Source organism: Rhinopithecus bieti, unplaced genomic scaffold (genome assembly GCF_001698545.2).
Source record: "Rhinopithecus bieti isolate Rb0 unplaced genomic scaffold, ASM169854v2 scaffold_26676, whole genome shotgun sequence".
In the NCBI taxonomy this organism is placed as follows: domain Eukaryota; kingdom Metazoa; phylum Chordata; class Mammalia; order Primates; family Cercopithecidae; genus Rhinopithecus; species Rhinopithecus bieti.
The window spans coordinates 885,185-893,661 of NW_016812009.1; the positions used below are offsets into that span (position 1 = coordinate 885,185).

The 8,477-nt window shown below is 41.4% G+C and overlaps 1 long non-coding RNA gene across 7 annotated transcripts in view; it reads left to right on the plus strand.

Annotated features, from left to right (window-relative positions):
* Positions 1-1,721, plus strand: part of LOC108544389 (uncharacterized) — a 51,273-nt gene extending 49,552 nt beyond the window's left edge. For 4 of the 7 annotated variants that reach the window (XR_001889821.1, XR_001889822.1, XR_001889823.1 and 1 more), the window contains 2 exons: positions 763-1,064; positions 1,538-1,721. This is a non-coding gene — a long non-coding RNA (uncharacterized LOC108544389). Of the gene's footprint in view, positions 1-719; positions 1,065-1,537 lie in introns of all 7 variants that reach the window. The other 3 variants (XR_001889820.1, XR_001889825.1, XR_001889826.1) reach the window with 1 other exon arrangement.
* The last annotated feature ends 6,756 nt before the right edge of the window (positions 1,722-8,477 follow it).

Here is an 8,477-nt window from a genome sequence, read left to right on the forward strand (position 1 = left end):
TTTTTTAGTAGAGACGGGGTTTCACCGGGTTAGCCAGGATAGTCTCCATCTCCTGACCTCGTGATCCGCCCGTCTCGGCCTCCCAAAGTGCTGGGATTACAGGCTTGAGCCACCGCGCCCGGCGCTTGGTTACATTTTATATCTACCAATAGAAGATGCCTTCTCCGGCCAGATATAAGCTTCTTGAAGTTGAAGCTATATTTCCGTGGGGCTCTAGGGGATGGGGCAGGGGTAGTAGATTTAAAAAATGAACTGGAATAGAGCTTTAAATTTTACATTTTGGGGACTTAGAGTAGAACTTAGGGGAGGGCTAGGGGGGAAGATTACAAAGGGAGCACAGTAGAACGTACTTATTATCTTGATTTGTAGTAATGGTTTATGGGTGTATACCTATGTCAAAACTTATCAAATTGTACACTTAAAATATGTGCAGTTAATTGTATATCAATTATACTTCAATACATTCATTTAAAAAGTGTACATTGTTCAAATCCTCCCTCAGGAGCTCTTTCTAGAAGTAAGGCAATGAAACCAGGAATATATGCCTAAATGTGTCAGCAGACAAAGGCTTTAAAAATGCTAGACTTGTATTTGAAAGGCATAAAGAATTTTGCTTGGTTTCTGTAATTCATGGGGGTTCCAATGGGCTATCCTGATAGGAAGCCAGCTGATTTAAAGAATCCTAATAGGCATTTTCTTAATTTTATCCAACATTTCAGTACTGCCTCAACCACTCAACCAAGCTCTCATGTTGACTTTCAGCCATTGTGACAAGGCACCATCAATCATCATGTCCCTTTACCAGGAGGGTCCATGTCATAAGCCACTATATAAAGGAAATGATGGGTGGACTGCTTTGGACAAATGGATTTAGGGTAGGAGAGAGGGACAACAGTGGGAGCAGGCAGATATTGCTATTTCAACAAAAACCTTGTGCTGACCAGAGCTGAGGAACAGAAGATGATGAAGGCCTGCAGATGTAGGTGTTCAGCATGTCATCTGAAATATTCCCCACAGACGCAAAAAGCAAGGAAACTATCTCTGAAAAGGAATGAGAAGACAAGGTATTGATGACATTTTCTGATTATAAAGGGGACTCTCAGGACTGAGGAATTGTCACCCATGCTTGGCCAGTCTCCCAAACTGTCATGCCTCTTCAAAAGCAAAGATCTCCTATCACCTTCTAAAGACTGGCCCCCGGTACTTCTCTAACAATCCCTTCCCTCACCAACACCCACCCACCAATGAAAACAACCACCCAACTCTCTCCCTGCTTCCCCACAAGTCCTGTGGGGAGCCAGGCTTTCTGTGCTCATGGCTTGTCTTCTTTGTGCTGTAGAGCCTCCTTCTAATCTTGTCCATGCAGTAAAAAGAGATCACACAAACCCTGGACCTACCTCTTTGAGGTGGGACTCAAACTCTTCGAAGGTCTGTTATTTGATGGAATCTCTGGGAAACTGAGTTGGGAAGGTCCCTATATGAAAAACACATGGGTTTTTGGAGTGTACATCTTTAATATTCTTATTTGTCTCTTTAGTCAGCAGAATATGTCAATGTTTTGGTTGAAGAAGCTGCTTGAATCCGGGCTTTTCTGAGCCATGTGTTCTCCCACAACCAGCACAAAGAAAGGCTTTTGGTACAGGCCCAAGACCACCATAATCATCATTGATTATTCCTCTCCACCCCAGTGTCTCTAAATAAAATTTCTCTTCTTTCGCTGACAAAGGTGTTTTTGAGTGTTACTGTTCAGCTGAAGAGTGACGTTGGGTGACCTTAGAACCCTAGCCCTTCATGTAATCAGATGGGTGTGATAAGTAGAGGGAGAACCACGTGAGTCAGGAGGAAATATGTAGTTTACCCTTTTTTTCCTGTTTGAAAGATTTACTATGATGTTTGTGGTTGGGCTTGGGTTTGGGATAAATTGAGGTGCTTTCTGGATATGGTAAGGGCTTATTTGGTTTGATAGACCATCTAAACAAGTCCAGTGCAGGCTGAGACAGGTGAACCACCAGATCACCATCAGCTCACACTTCTCATTCATTTGTTAGCAGAAATGAAGATGCTTGTTTTCCTAGAAACAAGCCCAGGTCATCCATCATGAAGTCCCGGAATTATAAATGTGAGGAAGTGCAAAGACACAACATACGCTTACAAAGGCATATGTACATTTGGAACTCTTTAAAGGACAACATCCTCGAGCTTCTCCTGGTAGTATACTCTAGATATAATGTAGTGTTTGGGCAATTTGGGATCAAATAATTCTTATAGCTTTATAGAATCCCTTGTGTAATTAAATGTGAACCTTGTATAACTTATGTAAAGGTACCAAATCATCTCTTACTCCCAATCCATTACCACTAAACTGCAGAAGTTCTGCTAAGCACAGCTTGCCGCCCCCCGAGAATCATAAATGCAATCTTTAAAAACCATTTACCAGCAAGACCAAAGCTAATCTGTAAGGCTGGGGCCTCACAACTCAATTCTCTATTTCCTTTGGAACATGAAAGATGCAGAAACTGCCTTTTTCTTGTTTGGCTGACTTAGGTGGGCTCCAGGGTTTTGTCCTATTTCCTAGATGTTGATGAGCTTCTTGCATTTCTTTGATGATTGCTTTTGCTCTTTGGTGGTCACATTCAGTCTTAGTGTAGGGGTGTGGAGAGATGGCAATTTACTGCTTAAAGATGTTACGGCAGGTGTTCCTGGGCGCAAGAGCGGAGTGTCCTGAGGTAGTGTCCTGAGGTAGTGTATGTAGTAATAATACAAGTCGCTCTTGTGGTAGCAGGCTGTAGTAATATAGCTATATCATTGGATATAAGCATGTCTTATGGTAGTAGGTCATGGTAACGGGTTACAGGTACCTCTGGTAGTAACTGGCTACAGTAATGGGTTATAAGTCTGTCTGGCAGGCTGTAGTCTGTAGGCTGTAATCATGTTGTGCATACACTGACATAATCTCAGGGAGAAGGCAAAGGCAAAGAGGTCAATAGCCTTCCCTGCGTCATTCTGGCGTAGTCCTCCACACCACCCTCACTATTTTCGCTACATTTACATAGGACATGTTTTACTATTGAATAATGCCCATGTGCCAGGTCCTGTTCACATGTCTATGTACTCTAAGAAATGTACATATAGTATACATAGTCTAAGATATATAGTCCAAGAGAAAACCAGAATAAATCTAATAGTACCAGGAGATCTATCACATGTTCAAACTTGAAACTTAGAAGAAAATTTTGTAATTGATAATTGGGGAGAACTATAGGATGTGAAACATTTGAATCTTCTGTCTAGGGCATTCAATATTTATTGATGAAAGTCTTGTATGAGGTAAGCAACCATGACCCAAGTTATACCTTACAGCAGCTTTTGTGAGTTATGCGAGGTGATAGGGCCACTTGAGAGAACACCTACAGAGTTATAGGGCCAGATAGCAGATGTTTTATTCTTTGCAGGTGATAGCAGCCATAGTAAGTGAATGGCTCTGACTTTGTTTTAGTTAAACTTTGCTGGATTTGACCTGCAGACAGCAGTTTGTCAGGCCCTGTCCTAGAGCCTGTGGAATCATTATTTCATTTATCTCAGTTGTAGCACTGAGGTAATCAGGGTCCCAATTTCATAACTGAAACAGGTGGAATGATGAACTTGCTTAAGATCATACAGCTGAGGATGTGCTTGAATTAAGACCCAAGTCAGGGTGGTGCTATTATACCTTTAAAAAAGTCACACAAAGGAAGAGGTACATAGAGCTGGCTGGCAGGGTTCTATCTACCCTCACTCCTCCAGCCCCTGGGAGGTTGGATCCTCCTTCTCCGGATCTCACCTAAGTGTCAATATTATGCTTCCTTTTCCTAAGAGTTTCATTAACCCTTTGCGGTAGCTTGTTACTTCTACTCAGGGGCTTCTTCCTCTTTCTGGATACCTTTGTGCAGTAGGCTATCTTTATACTTGTCTTCATGGGACTGGTAGTTTTATATTTCTGGTAAAAGGGTCTTTTAAGGAGCATAGGGAAGTAGGGCTAGGGGACAGAACCTACTAGTCCTAAGCCAGATGCTACTCAGGCAATTAAATCAGTGACAGGAGGAGGCAGCTATCAGGTCAGGGCTTTGTATGATGCAATAAGGGTCATAATGTTATAGCCACCATTATCCTTTATAACTCATCATATCAGGTGCTGAAACTGGTCCCAGATTAGAGAGCATAAGCTTGTGAATCTGAGTACAGTCCCTCTTGCTTATTTATAACTCATGACCTAACACTTTTCTCCAGTCTTTCTGCTTTTCAAAATTTTATAGCTGTCCATTATGGTGCACTTTCAATACATTCTCCAATAACAGAAGATAACTCTCATAGCTTATGTCCAAACTGGTGGCCCAAGAACCGAAACAGCCCACAAATATGTTTCCTTTGACGTCCTATGCAGGCCAATATGGAGTGAGCAGAAAACATTTGGATTAGTTGCCACCATGGAAAAGTCAGGAACTTTCATGTAAAATCCAGATATTTGACTTCTTGGTTGCTCTTAAAAATGTGCAATGTCTATCAATACTAGATTTTAACTGGTTTGTGCTCAGAAGCATCTTTCGGAAGAGGCACGTACTTGTCAATTTGCCTGTCTCCACAAATCCCTGCTTGTGTTACTTTATACTACCTGCCTGAGCTCTGAAGACATTTGATTTTGTAACCTCTGTCCTAAACTTTTGGTAGCTAGCACTACCAGCTGTGTTGGTTTCATCGCTCTCTTGCCCACATTTATCAAACAGTAAAGAGGACAGTTTGATATTCTAGGTAGGGGATCCAAGGACAAGCCTCTGGAATTGTATACAGGGCAACCTGCTTTTTGGATCTTTATTCAGATCACTGGGACCACACATTATCAAGTCTATCTCATTGCTAGCCTCAGAATCCCTTCTTTTTCCTGAAGAATAGTTTGAAATTAATGAGGAAATTACAAGAATTGTAACCACAGAGAAGAGAATCAGTTGTCTGTCTGGATGTGACTTGGGCTCCAAATTGGGACAGAAGACTCATAACACATTATAGTCCTCCTGCCCCTGACACTCATTATTATTTTTTGGTGCGTATAACACTGTGTTCTCTAAATGCTTTCTTGATAGCTGGGACAGCAGGGACATTGTGTTAGGCAGAGGAATTGCCTTAAACAGGTCCTGGACCTGTGAGTCTTTTTCCAGTTTTGTGATTCCCTGAAGGGCGGGGACCCTGACTGACCTCTACCTGCATTGTTGGTGTATGACAATAACAATGGCAGCGATGAGATGATAATGTTGGAGCAAGACAACTCACTGGATTATTCGTTTGTATATATTCTCAATATATTTCCCCTCCCCTCTTTGAAGCAGAGAGCCACATTTTCATTTTGTGTTTTCCTGCTTTGGGTGGGGGATGAAATGAGCTCTTTGTACATAATTCCCTTCCTGAGTTTTTGGTATTCAAAATCCATAATTCCCTTGCTGGGTATTTGATATTATTGGTATGTTTTGGGGGCAACTTAATTTTATCTCACCTTCCAATACAACCTGAGATAAGAACTTGAGTCCAGGCTTTGTAATGGGAGGTAGATTATAGGAAGCAGAAGGGAGGGGACAGGCCACGTGGGACAGGGAAGGAAGAGAATAAAGAATATGTTACTGAGCTGAGTATTGTCATCAGCAACTGGGGTTCAATCCTGCTGGAGACCCTCTGAGAAACTGTGGAATGCACCTTAGAATTATCTCTCCAGATGCGGGGAGGCTGGGACATGTAATGGATTTCCATCCTCTCCTAGTTGAAGGTTTCCTCTGGGAATGTTAACTGCCCCCTGGGCTGCCTAGCACCTTTGATAGGTAGGAATACTTGCTCCCTGATATATTATTCTCTGCCTTTTTAGGGCCTCAGCCAAAACGGAGACAGAAAATGCATCATGCTAACATTGTTGTATGTGTGTGTCTGACTACATAATACTCTATCATTTTGTTTTATACAATCTATGACCCAACATCTTATATTTACTGCAGTTCTAATTATTTTTATTAAAATGTATACAAAAATTTACATCTTTCTTCAGTATTGTCTGTATTTTTTATATTTTCTTAGGATACAGCTTATAAAAGTGGATTTATAGGGTCAAATGGGTTACATGTTTTCTAAATTGCTTTTCAGAGACGTTTCATTGACCTGTAGTCCCATCAGCAGTGTGAGAGAGCATTAAAGGTGAACTTTGGCAATGACCTGGCATGGGTGACTAAGAGAGGTTGTAAACTCTTATTGCTCAGAGGACTTTCAGCACAGTGGAGGCCTCTATTTATTTGGGGTAGGTTAGAGCACTATTCTATGTGAATAGAAAATGTATGAAGGACATTCATTCCGGATTCCTTGTCTTCCCTGGATTCTAAAAGTGCTTCTTCATAGTATCAGCTGAGCTAAGCATATACAAAACACATAAAATAGATTCTTCAAAGACAATTCCATTTTGAGATATTTAATAGAGTTTTCAAAGGTTCTGAATTTACCTTCCCATCATTACACCCTTATTTTCTGTGTATCCATGTACTAAATGGGTTACCAGGTGTTCCATGTTCACATTTCTAAGATTATGTGGGAAATGATAACTCAGATACATATTAGAACTCTTGAAATTTTGATTTACATGACCAAGCACCTTGTAGAAGTTCTGACAGTTGATTGATAGAATTGGAGCCCAGTTTCCCTTTGTCCCTTTTGTTTCCCAGGAGTTAAACTAGAAAATCAGAGGAAAAGATTAAAAAGTGGAGATCAAGAGAAAGAGGGAAAAACAAAGACCAGAATAAACAAAATTTCAATTCATCCCCTGGATCAGTGAGCACAAGCCATGCTTCTTGATTCGAACTCAGGTGAAGGTTGAAATGCAGCCTATATTTTCCAATGCCTTATCTGTCTTCCTTTGCTTCTCTTATTTTATAGGCTCAAAGCACCTTCATGTCTATCATCAACAATAAATGGGCCTGGTATCATTGGAAATGTGAAAAATAGAACGTAAGAATTTTCAGTCCCCCAAAGAAACCCTGGCTCCTCCATTATCTCTGAGGTTTCCCATAAGATCTCTTAAAAGTTTGTTGTTTTCCAATGAGAACACATGGACACAGGGAGGGGGACATCACACACTGGGACCATTTAGGGGGTGGGGAGCAAGGGGAGGGAGATCATTAGGACAAATACCTAAGGCATGTGGGGCTTGAAACCTAGATGACAGGTTGATGGGTGCAGCAAACCATTATGCACATGTATACCTATGTAACAAACCTGCACGTTCTGCACGTGCATCTCAGAACTTAAAGCAAAAAAAAAAAAAAAAAAAAAAAGGGTGTTGTTTTCATGGAAGAGGTGAACTAATTTCCAAACCAGTTGATCCCCACCACTGTCTAACACAGGCCATTCCTCCAGAGCACGTGGGGGAGCTGTTGTGCCACTCAGTCCTGGCACCAGTCTCTTTCCAAGAAGAATGTGAACATGAACATATATACCCAACCATCCAGAAACAAGGTTCTTAGTATGTACTAGTCACAAGAGCAGGATGTTTGAAATTGGTAAGGTCCTAGAGTTTTCAGAACTATGGAGGCCAGTGGAGCATGGGGGCCAAATGCAGTGTTCATTGCACTGTATTCTGTTGCATCTCCAAGCTTCTCCTTTTAAGCACAACAACTCGCTGAAAGTGTTTTGTTTCATGATGAAGTCTGCAGACAAAATAAGTGAAAAACGAAGCCCTCCTAAAGTAATAAAGAGAGAGCACCTTAGGAAGAAGAGATACAGACAAAACCTCTTTGCCACAGTATGGCTTACATTTTAGTTTTCCTGATTTCCTGGGAGTTTTATTCACTGATATTTTCCAAGAACCTAGACCCATGGCGAGAACAGTAGATGATCAATAAATACTTGTTGAACAAAAGAATGACTCCAGTTCCAGGACTAGTCCTGGCCACTCTTTGATCACTTGGTCCCTCTGTGATTTCGTTTCCTCATCTGTTAATGTCTGCTAGTGGGTGGGAGGAGAGGGGAAGGTTGTAATAGCCAGTCCCTGAGATCCTCTCTATTTGGGATGGTGTGTGGTTTCCGTAGTCAAGGTCCTAGTTGGTTAAGTGACTTAAGTAGGCATCTTCTTTACTGTTTCCCAGAATAAACTAACCCATATAGGAAAGAGAACAGTTCCATTCCTGAGTATGGGCATCAGAGTATGAGCGAGTTGAATCAAAGTAGATCTCTTCAGTTTTAGCTTTGCCCTCTGTTAATTTCAAGCTGTCCCTGAAATTCGTATACATGGCGGTAATATGGTTCTAGTGTTTCTGTAGGTGAATAAATTTAATCCCATCTCTGTAAGGCAGCCTCTAGTTTGGCCTGGCCAGTGCTCCTTCCTATTTACTTTCTGTTCCTCATCATGTTTTCTGCTCCTATCAGTATCACATAGCAATGCTTTCTCACCCTGGCAGTGGCAGTTCCTTCCAGTAGCA